At 47.9% G+C, this 13,237-nt stretch overlaps 1 protein-coding gene across 1 annotated transcript in view; it reads left to right on the forward strand.

Moving 5' to 3' along the window:
- RBM20 (RNA binding motif protein 20) overlaps positions 1–13,237 on the forward strand; it is a gene marked incomplete at its 5' end in the record, with an annotated part of 174,696 nt that overhangs the window by 76,706 nt on the left and 84,753 nt on the right. The gene's annotated exons all lie outside the window — the stretch shown is intronic.

Below are 13,237 nucleotides of genomic sequence, written 5' to 3' on the forward strand. Positions count from 1 at the left end.
TCTTCTGCTTGTTCATTCTCCTTTGAAACAAGCTGAGGATGGGCCGGCAGTGCTGAGTGCAAGAGGGAAAGCTCTCAGAAGGGACTGTCAGCCAGTGGACGACCCCTCTTGGGCCAGTCTCCTCTGGACTGGGCCTTGGCTAATGGCCATTTTAGGTCTTTGTGGGTTTTGTGTGTGACCCTGTGGGCAAAATCAAGACATCTTCTGTGATTCTTCTGTCTCTCACATGCCCTGTTGGTTTCTGTGTGTGGTTTATTTTGGCAGCTTCCCAATAAAAGAGGCAACTGACTCCCCACCTCAAACCCTCATTGCACCAGAAAAGCTCTTTATAGATCTCCCCTTAATAAATCCCTTCAATTTTACCTGGCCCACAGCCAGCACCTGCAGCACTCCTGCCAAAGTGAGGCCCCAGCATTCCTAGAGTTGACCTTCTGCCTTCCTTCAAGGTGTCCCCCGTGCATAGACGGAACCCTCGTTTATCCATTAATCCGTTATTCAAGTCCCAGGTTAGCTCACCTCCACAGGAAGCCTTCCCTGATTACCCCCACTTGCTTTTAGTTGCCTGTGTCCTATTTCTAACAACTACTGTTGTTCCTGGGGGTGGAAACATTTCTTTGGATGGTGGGTCGCTGAATTTCCTAGAGAAGGTTTTGAAAAAAAAATTATTTAATATTTTAACATAAATTGATTTTTGATTCATGAAAGAAACTATTATAATAGAGCCTGTAAGAATTAAAGCCAGGCAGATGTGTTGTCTAGTGATTCTCAGTGGGGTGGATGGCTTTCATGTGCGGGGGATACTTGGAGATGGAGATGGAGAGTGTAGGATATGATAAGGTGCCCATAGGAAAATTCAGATTACATCCATATATGAGATACTTCTACACACCCACCACAATTACTAAAAATTTTAAAGACTGGAAATACCAAGTGTTGGTAAGGCTGTGGAGACATTGGAACCATCATTCACTGTTGGTGGGAATGTAAAATGGTACAGCCACTTTGGAAAACAGTCCGGCAGTTCCTCCAAAAGTTTCACAAAGATCACCATATGGCTCAGCAATTCCACTCCTAGGTGTATATCCCAAGAGAAATGAAAACATCTGTCTACACAAAGACTCGGACAGGAGTGCTCATAGCAGCATTATTCATAATAGCCCCACAGTGGAAACAGTTCAAACGTACATCAGCTGATGAATGTGTGAACTCAAGGTAGTCTTTCCATACAATAGAATATTATTTGGCTGTGAAAAGGAATGAAGGTCTCATACATGTTACTGGAACCCTCATACTCTGCTTTTGGTAAGCTAAAATGGTGCATCCATTTTGGGACACAGGCAATGTCTACTAAAGTTAAGTATATGTCTCCCCTATGACCATACCCCTCTACTGCTGGTTGTATATCATGAGCAGTGAGTACATGCATGCACAAAGGCAGGTGCGAGAATGTTCATAGCAGCTTTATTTATAATAGTTATGAACTGGAAGCAACTCCGGTTGTTTCCATCAACTGGCAAATGGATAAAGTAATTGTTCCATATTTTTAAAAAATATATTTTATTGATTTTTTACAGAGAGAAAGGGAGAGGGAGAGGGAGTTAGAAACATTGATGAGAGAGAAACAACGATCAGCTGCCTCCTGCACACCCCCCACTGGGGATGTGCCCGCAACCAAGATACATACCCTTGACCGGAATCGAACCTGGGACCCTTCAGTTCGCAGGTCAACCCTCTATCCACTGGGCCAAACTGGTTAGGGCAATTGTCCCATATTTATACAATGGAATAACACTCAGAAATTTAATAAAAGTGCTGACACATTCAGCATGAATGAATATCACAGATATGTTGAGTGAAAGAAGCCAGACACCAAAGAATATGTATGATATAATTCCACAATATGAAGTTCAAAATTAGGCAAAACTAATACTGGATATCTGACAGACGTTTACCTTGTGAAGGAGGAAGGTATATGAGAGAACCTTTTGAGGTTCTAGAAATATTGTATATATCCTGATTGAGGTGGTAGTTAGATGGTGTATGTGTATGTTAACAAGACTAATGCCCTTTATTGTACATTTATTACTTCACAATATAAATGAATTAAAATTATTTTATTTAATGAAAAACATTTAAATTATTTAAAATTAATTTAAAATATATATTTTTAGCCCTGGCCAGTGTGGCTGAGTTGGTTGAGCGTTGTCCCGTGCATCACGGGGTCAGCATTGTGATTCCCAGTCAGGGCACATGCCTGGGTTGCAGGTTCAAAGGGGGAATGCAGGAGGCAGCCAATCGATGTTTCTCTCTCCTTCCCTCTTTCTTCCTTTCTCTGAAATCAATAAAAACATATTTAAAAAAATTTCCCCCCTAAAATTTAATTAAATTAAAAAATTTAAATCATTCTTAAACTTGCCTTGGTTTTCAAACACTTGGTAAGCTCCTTGAGTCAGAGACTCCGGTTTATTCATATCTTGGGGTAACTCCCAAACGGATAGAAGGCCCAGCTCCTCAGCTGGGCTTTTTGTTCAGGTCAACAGCAATCTTATGGGGGCCAGGGAACTTGCCTAGTTTCAGCAGGACCAATGCAGTCGTCTGGTCTTCTCCCAAAGGAAATTCAGTAAATGGTGCCACGGGTTCTTCAGTCACAGCATCCCCAAAGGGAATCTGGCTGAGGAGCTCTGTGAGACCTGAGCAGTCCCATGTGTCTATCATTGCTTATGGGGACACACAGATCTGTGATGCGAGCCCTGACCGGTGGCACCGAATGGGAAGAGCCCATTAAGCTGCAGAATTAGTAGGCGGTGTTTGAGATGTTCCATAATGTCTCAGAATCCTTCAGGGGGTTGATCCGTAACTGAAAAAGGTGTGGGGAGCCCTGACCGGTTTGGCTCAGTGGATAGAGCGTCAGCCTGTGGACTGAAGGGTCCCAGGTTTGATTTCGGTCAAGGGCATGTACCTTGGTTGAGGGCACATCCCCAGTGGGGGGTGTGCAGGAGGCAGCTGATTGATGTTTCTCTCTCATCGATGTTTCTGACTCTCTATCCCTCTCCCTTCGCCTCTGTAAAAAAATGGATAAAATATTTTTTTTTAAAAAAGGTGTGGGGAGGTGCCAGTGTCTTTCCAGGAGGTAACTGCTGCAGGTGGCATCTCTGGCTGGACAGGGGAAATCAGATGACATCCTTCTGAATGTTGAGTGTGGTCTGGGCTCGTGAGGACCTGGGGGAGCCCGCACCTGTCCGAGTTATGCTGCGTCTACCTGGCTGCTTTAGTCTGGCTGTGGGCTCTTGAAATCTTGCCTTGTTTGTAGGAAGCATTTTGACCATGAAAACTGCAAGGATTTGTGCAGTGGGAGGGTGTTTGTTAACAAACATTTCCCCAGGTACCTTCTCTGTGCCAGCATCTGCCGGGCACTGCCCTAGACATGGGGCATCGGCAGTGAACAGGACAGACACCATCCCCGACCTCATGATGCTGTGCTCACCCAGACGCCTCGCAGAGCAGGGTTGTTCTGTTGGGCTGCCTGACATCGCAGACAATCTTACATGGGGGAGAAGTGCTTATGTGGAGGCACAAGGAAGAAGGAAAGTAGGGAAGAAAGAACGCCTTCTAGACAGAACTGGATGTGAGGGCTGATCTGGTGGAGGCCGAGTGGAGCTTGAGGGAGCTGCAGCATCAGTTTGAATCCCAGCCTGGGCCTTCCTGCGGAGATAGCTCTGGGCAACTTGATCTGTAAAACTTAGCTCTGTAAAATGTAAAATAATCGCCAACAGCAGGCTTGTTGCAAAGACAACTGCGATGGGGTAGGCCCAGCCCCTGGCCTGGGTGCAGTGGCCGTCTTGGCCATGGAGCTATGAGGCTTCCCAGACACCCCACGCAGCGGCGAGAAAGCCTTCGCCAGCGGCCCCGCCTGCTCTGCTTGCAGCCCCAGCTGTGCCGTCTCCCTCCTGCTCCTGCCCCAGCGCCCAGACCTGCTTCAGCCTCCCTGATCCTCAGCAATGCAGACTTGTCTGGGAACTCGGATGCTCTGGCAGCTTGGCATTTCTGGCCAACTGCTGAGCTGAGACAGGTTCCTTGTCAAGGCCAAGGCCAAGGCCAAGGCAGGGAATCTGGTCGGAGGCCTCAGGACCGGTCACCCCAGAGCCCTAGAAAGAAGGCTGTTGAGGATTTTGTAAAAATCTGTGGCTTGGGTGTGTGTTTGATGGCCTTGACTGTGGGTTGGGGTGGAGCAATGTTGACCTTGGAAGGTTAGGATGCTTCTGTTTCTGATGGGTTGTGTAGGATAGGTCCCTAGGCTTGTGTGGTGGAAAGAAAGCTAATTTTTTTTTTTTTGAGGTTGGGTGTTTTTGAACCAGCCAAACTCGAATGGGCTGGGCAGACCCCCAAGTTAGTGCCAGCTGGATGTGAGTGTTTTGTGGGCAAGAGTGGGGCCTGGAAAGAGAAATTTGACCAAGGTCCAGATGGAGAGGAAGACTGCAGGGGAGTGAGGAGGGCTGGTGTGGGGAGCTCCTTCTGCAGAGCTGAGATAAGGATCTGCCTCAGAGGTGGAGCCCAACTTCCTTCCTGCCCTACCCACCTTCCTCCCCCTGGGGCGCAATGGGGTGTGTGCATGTGGGGCACTGTGTGAAGGGATTTTTTACCTTCATCACGCTCCTTACTCAGGAGGATGGCGGCAGATGTAACATTATTTGTGTGAAAGCCTGTGAACACATTTCCTCCAGGGGGCAGTGTTCCCATGCACAGGACAGCCGGTTGGCTCTGCTGAGTTCAGAGAGAGGGTGCCGAAGCCAGCTGGCTCCAGCTTGGGAGAGACAGCCTCAGCGACCCCAGGGTTGGGAGCTTCTGTCCAGGGTGCCATGGCTCTCATCACCTGGGATTCAGGTCCTCTCTGCCTTACTGTCTGCATTCGTCTTTTCTGATTCTGTGGTGTCAACTGGGCTTTCCTTAACTTCTAGACCAAGATGGCAGCCCTCATCTCTGCTTCCCTCGGTAGCTCCCGACCCTCCCTCCAGCTTGCCCTGCTTCCCAGTGTCTCCCATCCCCGTCAGCACAGTCTTTGTTCCTGCCTTCCATGCCAGTTTTCATCTGAGACCTTTCCACGCCTCCCCCAACCAGAGTCCTGTGAATAAGCTGAAAAGCACACATATTTTAAAGGATATTTTACAAATAAAATATAGTTGAAATGTTCATTTGATGCATTTCTCTGTTGTAATATGATTGTCATTGCAGCGATAATTAGCACCTCTATCCCGTCACATAATTAGTTTTCCTTTTTAATGGTTGGAATCACGTATTTCTGGCCTCTTAGCATGTTTGATGATTATGATACGTTATTGTTGTTTGTATTCATTGTATTGTACATGAAATTTCTAGAACTTATTTTAAGTTTGTACCTTTAAACAACCTCTGTCCTGTCCCCCAACCCTCATTCCCCGGTAACCACCATTTTACTCGCTGTTTTTACAAGTTTGGCTTTTTTTAGATCCCACATACAAGTGATAGCATACAGCACTTGTCTTTCTCTGTCGGATTTATGTCACTTAGCACAGTGTGCTCAAGGTCCACCTCTGTTGTCATGAATGGCAGGATGCCCTTCGTTCTCATGGCTGAATAGCATTCCATTATATATACACTAGAGGCCCGATGCACAAAATTTGTGCAAGAGTAGGCCTTGGCTGCCCCGGCTGCCTTGGCTGCCTTGGCTGCCCTCGCAACCCCGGCTTCATCCGGAAGGTCGTCCGGACGGTCGTTCCACTGTTCACCCATTCGGTCGATTTGCATATTATGCTTTCATTATTATATATACACATCTTCCTTATCCATTCATCTGTGGACAGGCACTTTGATTGTTCCCTGTCTTGGTTATTGTGAATAACCAGTGAACATGGGATTGCATATATCTTTTTTTCTATTTTGTTTTCTTTCCTCTGAGCATATATCCAGGAGCAGGATTGCTGGATCATATAGCACACATATTTAAGATACCTTAGGGTGGACACAGATAAGAGAAGCTGTCTACAGAGGTACCACAGAAAGCACAAATACCGTAACAAGGAGACCCCAGTCTCTGGCTTTCTCATCTTCCCAGCTTCAGATGTGGGGATCCAGGGACCTGTAGCTGTTTCCATGTTATGTCCTCTGGCACCCAAAACTTCACGTGTCTGAATTTGAACTCATCATCATCTTGTTGCCTCTCTTTCTGTTCCACAAAACTCTGCCATCTACTCAGAAAGCCAGAGACCCACCAGTCATCCGGACTCCTTCCTTTCCTTCACCTCTGCCTCTATCCCAGGGGTGGGCAAACTTTTTGACTCGAGGGCCACAATGGGTTCTTAAACTGGTCCGGAGGGCTGGAACAAAAGCATGGATGGAGTGTTTGTGTGAACTAATATAAATTCAAAGTAAAAATCATTACATAAAAGGGTACGGTCTTTTTTTTCAATAGTTTTATTCATTTCAAACGGGCCGGATCCGGCCCGCGGGCCGTAGTTTGCCCACGGCTGCTCTACCCTCTCCATATCCAGTTACCATCAAATTCTGCCAGCTTTCAGCCTTAACTTTTCTATGACTCTATCTCAGCAGGACTGCCCTGCCCAGCTTTCTGTCATTCGCTAGCTCTGTGGCAGGCTGAAATGGTTTTCAGTTCCCTGTAGCTATGGAGGTGCTGTTCCCTGTGCCTGCAGCCCCTCACCCTCAGACTCCACTTCTTACTTGTCCTGCTCTTTCAGCTCAGCTTAGACCTCACCTCCTCTAGGGAGCCCTCCGGTATTAAAGTTGCAGGTTCCCCCTTCCCTCCCCAGGATTGTCTGGTGGTGCCCTCGTCCAGGCTCCTGCTCCTCTAGAATGCCCACTTCCCACCTGTTGTGGGAATGGTCATTTTACATACCTGCCTCCCCAGCCCAGTTGTACAGTCCTACTCAGGGTTGTTACTCATCCCACCTGCTCAAGATGAGGTGTTCTTTTCACATCCCAGAGGAGTCTAGGAATATCTCAAATGGGGTGAGGGGAAGAGAGAGAGGTTTTCCAAGAGAGGGAGAAGGTACAAAGGGAAGGAAGAAATAAATATTCATCCTAAAAAAGTAGAAGCAAAAATCTGAGTAGAGAAAAGTCTTTGCCCAGAGATTTGGGGGGTGAGAACGTTGAGAAGAGGAAGAACAAGATGAGGACAGGTAGCCTAAGAGACACGTGATGCTCAAAGAAACTACAGAAGGGTGACATGATGGCTTCAGAGAAGCAGAAGCAACATACAAGGAGTTAAAGTAAATAATGCTCCGTTCTGTTATTGCCCCTGTCTTGCTGATCTTGTATTAGGAGGGTCTTAATCTTCTGTGGAGAGCGCCGTGGTATTTGTTACAGCTCTGAGGTCGTCCAGACAGCTGGATAATTCGGCTGGCCGAATCCCCAAGCCACTCACAACTGGTGTTGGGCTTAGAGCCTTGGGTGTCTGCAAATTCCAGCTCATTCCAAATGACTCTAGAAGTGGGTTATATGTGAAAATTTCCCTCTTCCAAATTCATCCCTTAAAGCTGTAAAAACAGCAACAACAGCTAGTATTTATTGAGGTCTATTATGTTCTAGCTAGATCATTGGTTCTCAGACTTAGCAGGCATCAGACTCCCTAGAGGGTGTCTTGGAGCACAGATTGCTGGGCTCACCCTGGAGTTTCTGACTCAGTCAGCCGGGGCTGGAGCCCCAGAGGTTTCAGCTCTAACAAGTTGCCGGTGATGCTGATGTTGCCACTGCTCTAGGTCATCCAACAGCTGCTCAGGGGTGCGCTTCTTCCTCACCACAACCCTGTAAATTAGGGCTTATTTCCCCACTTTACAGACAAGGACACAAAGACATAAGAGAGAACAGCTTCCTTCAGGCCACAGATTGCAAAAGCAGAGCTAGGATTTGAACCCAAAGCCCTTGTAACCACTGTCCACCGTCAAGCCACGGCATCTCCCAGATCTCAGAGGTTGCAGGGCTGAGTGGGTGCCCTGGGTCTCTTACAGGCTTATCTAAGAATGTGAGGCCGGGAAGAGCCCTGAGCCCCACCCCTCACTGTTCAGGGGTGGGCCCCATGGTTTTACCTCTGGCCGAGATCTTGACTCACAGCCCAGGGCTCTGTTCTCTAACCACATAGTTTAATGTTTTCTGTTTGCCTGTTCGTTGGGATTCTCCTTTGAGAAGGGCCCATAAGGAATTATGCCATCTCTGTCATGATGGTCTTGACCATCTTCTTTTGTTTGCTTTTCATATATTTTTATTGATTTTAGAAAGAGAGAGGAAGGGAGAAGGAAAGAGAGAAACATCGATCAGCTGCCTCCTACATGCCCCCTAATGGGAATGGAGCCTGCAACCCGGGCATGTGCCCTGACCAGGAATCAAACCAGTGACTCTTGGTGCATGGGATGATGCTGAGCCACACCAGCGAGGCTAGTCTTGACCATCTGTCATGGCAGAGCTAGAATTGCACCAGATCTATTTTGAAAGACCTTCAGAGACCTTGGTACTGCTCTGGGGGTTGGGGTGGGGGGTGGTGGTACTGTAGTAGAGAGATGTAGGCATGGTATAAAATATTCTATTCACCTTCTCAGTTGTAAAGCCCTTCAAGTCCACAACACCCTCGACAAACCCTAAACCTGTTGGCTGTCCTTTCTTCCTTGCTCTTCCCATGCTATGCTCCTGTCCCAGGGTGCTGACCCTGCAGGCTGTATCTCCTCGGCTCCTGTTGGGTCTGACTGGTGCAAGGCAGTGGTGGGAGATTGGAGGGTGGGAGGCGGGGGAAGATCCAGGGTATGTATGTCCCTCCTCTGTGGCTGACTATCTTCCTAGGCTCTATCCACCCCCTCTTGTCCCCACCAGTTTTGTTTGCCTTCTCACCTGGATAACAAATTCCCTGAATTAAATTCTCTTTGTTCTAAATACTCAGAGTGGTTTCTCTTTTATTACTTGGGTCCTAATTACTATAGCCACCCTTCACTTCCCCCCCAAGGTAGTCACTCCTCTGTCCTAAATGAACATACCACTCTGTTGTCATAAGGCATTGGCATGTGTGTCTTCTCTGATAGCCATGACCTTCTCAGGGGTAGGCATCCTGTCTAATTCAATGCCAAGTCCTTGGTGCCCCCCGGTAACAGTTGTGACATGCTCAGTTAATATTTTCTGAATGAATAAAGCATAGCATGTGGCAAGGACTGAAAATTCATAAGAAAATCAGAGTATTCAACATTCAAAATGTGTGCCATAGTCCAAGATTCACCGCAACATTGCAAGTACCTCCCCCCGTCCCCAGCCCCGTACCTCCCCTAGAATGTAGTGGTTTAGAACAGTTCACTGTTTCTCATGATTCTGTGGGTTATACTTGAGTTGGCTTCAGCCAGCCTGGCCCAGACTCACTCATCACTACACTTGGTAGGGGTTCACTGTCACCGCCTGGCTCTGAACGGCCTCTCTCACATGTCTGGGGCCTCAGAAGAAATGGCTAAGACATCCAAACCGTTCTCTCTCTCCACCTGGAGCCCCAGCCTCAAGGAGGCTGGTCCGGGCTTGCTCAAGAGGTCGTGATGCTCCCAGAGGGCAAGGTGGGAAGCTCTGAGGCCTCATGAAGTGGAGACTTGGAAGTTTTCCAGCATCATTTCTTATGTTTTCTTTTCCAAAGCAAGTCATCAGCCCCACCCAGAGTCAAGGGATGGGGAAATGACAACCTGCCTCTTCATCAGAGGGGCTTCAGAGACTCTGTGGCCATATTCAACCCACCACATGGTAGTTATTTTCATTACAAAGCGTTCTTACACACTCTACGGTGTATAGATGATGTGTTGTGGAATTGTGCACCTGAAACCTGTATAATTGTATTAACCAGTGTCAACCCAATAAATTCAATAAAAAGGAATAAAAAACATTCTTTCTTAGAAAATTCAGTACAGTCATATCTTAAGCAGAGCCTCCTGGAAAAGATTTAAAAAGTCGACTCAACTTAAGGTCCTCGAACGGACTACCCATTTTCACTGATAGCCTTAGTTCTTTGTCTAACCACCAGGTGGCGGCATTGCTCAGCCGACCTGGAGTATTGCGAGCCCAGCACCAAATTCCACTTGGAGATGCCCTTAAAGCTGAGGGACTTCTGTGATTTTGCATGAGTGGCTCTGGGCTGGCGGTGCTATGAAGGGGGCCTCGGGTGAGGACTGTAATGGGCATTAGTGACTCCATGCTGGAAAGGAAGCACAACTCTTCAGTGTGATTCTTAGAGTAATTTTGTGGGAACAAGGATCAATGAAGCCATGCCACCTCCCAGAATGGGCGATCCTGCAAAGAGGTGCTGCCATTATCATCTCACCACAGAGACACAATCACAAAGCATTACTGTCTGCAATGAAGTAATGTTTGCATCCTGATGACCTGCCTATCAAAATTACACAGTATTGATCTCATTCTGGTGTTGTAAATAATTCTATACCAGTATTTCCTCTACCCTCCGCACCATTATAGGTGTTTGTAAACTTAAAAACGCCAGCATATGCCAACAGCTGATGCCATCTGTAGTGTAGTTCATCCTTTTGTGCCACTGTCAGGTCCTGGATTTCATATCATAATGTGGCGAGATGTTAGCACTGGGGGAAGCTGGGCAACAGGGACAGAGCCCTCGCTCCCTGTACTATTTTTGCAACTTCCTGTGAATCTATAATTATTTCAGAATAGAAAGTCTTAAAAAAAAGCCCCTCTTTATAAATAACCCCCACCTGGTTGTGTATGACTGGTATTTGCACTGTTGTTTGGGAGAAGAAGGTTGAGTGTCGATTTTTTAAAAAAAAGTTGTTTTGGCGTTCGGCCAGGGTTGCACCCTTCCTCCCACTTCAAACCCACTTCCGCGGAGCCCAGGCGACTCCCAGAGCACCTGCCAGGCCCACCGGTCATCTGTGCCGAGGATGTGGAGACAAGGGCACGGACGTGCACCCCCCTCCCTTCTTCCCCTCCGCCCTCTAAGCACCCTTCCATTCGGTGTCTCAATGGTGTCTCACAGCACTATTCCCATTTTGTGGATAGGAAAACTGGCTTGGGCTGAGGGGCTGAGGGACTTGCCTGAGGCCATAAGTAAGTAGTGGACGCAAGATTAGCGTACAGTCCTTTTAACCTTAGGTTTCCTTTGCTAATTCCTCAATAGACTGAAAAGAGAAAACTCCCTTTTAAGTGAAGTTATACAACTTCTTTTGAAGTATACATGTTTGAACCCTCAGCCATCATTGCACGTGTCTTTATTTATTGGCTTGCTCTATTAAAATGCAACCCAGAATGTTCATGCAGTGTTTGACGTAGAGAAATGAAACTTCCTCTTATGAATAAGTGAGAAAGTCGTGTTAATGCTCTCTCTCTCTCCCCGCCCTCCCAATCAAGGAGAAAACATTGGTAACAACGGGTTAGTTCTGTTCTGGCAAAAAGGCATTTCCTGAGATTGAATCAAGGGCGAAAGGAGACTGTTGTTATGTTTTGCTGACCAAGAGAACAGTGGGAACTTTCTGGATAAAAGGCAGATTAAAACTGTGAAAAACGGAAATGGCATCCAGCAGGCTCTTCAGTTCCCATCACTCTGGTGCCCTCAGTGCGCCCCGTGGGAAGGCTGTGCCCGGCCTGTCCATGGTCTGGCTGCGGAGACGGAGACCAGCACCACGAAGTCACAGAGAAAGAAACATGCAGGCGCGGATGCCTTTGTGCCCGGCTGCTTCTGGAAACACGGGCCGAGAGGCCTGGCTCACTCAGAAGGGGCATCGGTTGGGGAGGATGCACTGGACTTGGGCTGGATGTGGAGGTGTCGGGAGAGAGCTCTCTGCTGACTCAAAATTGCCGTGAAAAACCGGGCTCTTAAAATCCACTCTCAGAACCCCACTGGCTAGCTGTGTTCTCCTGGAATAAAGATTTCTATCTGCTCAGCCTCAGGCCCCCCCCCCCACCCCCCTTTTGTGGTACATAACATAACATTTGCTATTTTAACCATGTTAGGGTATATAATTCTGTGTCGTTAAGTGCATTTATAATGGTGTGCAGTTGGCAATCCTATGTAGTTCCAGAACTTTTTCATCGCCCACAAGGGAGACACTGTACTCCTCAGTCACACACCGCCCCCCCTCCCCCCGCCCCGCCCGTGGTAACCACCAATCTGTTTCATGCCCCTAGGAGTTGCCGTTGTGGACATTTCATGTAAATGGACTCATATTGTTTATTTCAGCCTCAGTTTTACATTCTGAAAAATTATAAAAGGCACCGTGGGCATGACTAGGAGAATACAACGGATCATGCCCTTAGGGGTGCTGTGTGCCGGAGAAGAGAGGCATATATCTGGTTCATTCTGCTACAAGCTGATGACACGGGTCGTACAGGAAAGAGCACCAACATGACCCAAGTTCACGGGTGAGAAGGTGCGCGGTGCAGTTAGATAAAGGCGGGTGGTCTGGGTGACTGACCCATAGGCCTAGAGGGAGACAAGGTGGGCGATGGACCCAGCTCAGTGCTCAGCGCCGTTCTGGGAAGTCTGGACTGACTTAGTGACAGGTAAGAGCCATGGAAGGCATTGGGAGTGATGGGAAGGGTATTAGCATAATCCAGGCAAGAATGTTGACCAGGGCATTGGCAGTGGGAATGGCAGGAGTAGATGGGTTTGCTATTCATAGTGCAGACAGACTCAAAAGAATTTGGCCTCTGCGTGGATGTGGGGGCCGAAGGAGATGAGGCGGTGAAGATGGCCCTTAAAGGTCCAGCAGGCGGCCCTCCAGTCCAGGGCCCTGCGCTGCCTCTCTCCCTTCAGCTTTGTCTGCATTGGGTTGAATGAGATAGATTGCTCAGCCATAAAGGAGTTTGAATGACACCTTGAAGGGAGGGCTTTCTGGGTCTTCCTGGCAGACCCCAGCTGATGGCTTATCCTGTCTTCTCAGCTTGCCCTGGTCCTTCAAGCCAACCATCGGGGATTTTCATTCTCTGGCATTAGTACAGACTTCCTGCAGGGGCTTTGGACTTCTCAGGGACTAAGCAGACGGTCCCTTATCCCTGGCCCACACTGCACTAGCACCCAGGACCATAATGCTTGTCCCCATTTTACAGACGAGGTGCTTAGAGGCTGAAAGGTTGCCTATGATGATATGGCAAGTAAGTGGTGGAGCCGAGACTTGAACCCAGGACTTCTCTTTCAAGAGCAGCATGGTTTTCTCTCTGCCGTCTGTGCCTGCTTCCACGTTTGCACGCTCTGCTGTTGAGAAGTGGC

This window comes from Myotis nattereri (genome assembly GCF_964212035.1).
Source record: "Myotis nattereri genome assembly, chromosome: 13".
Classification (NCBI taxonomy): Eukaryota; Metazoa; Chordata; class Mammalia; order Chiroptera; family Vespertilionidae; genus Myotis; species Myotis nattereri.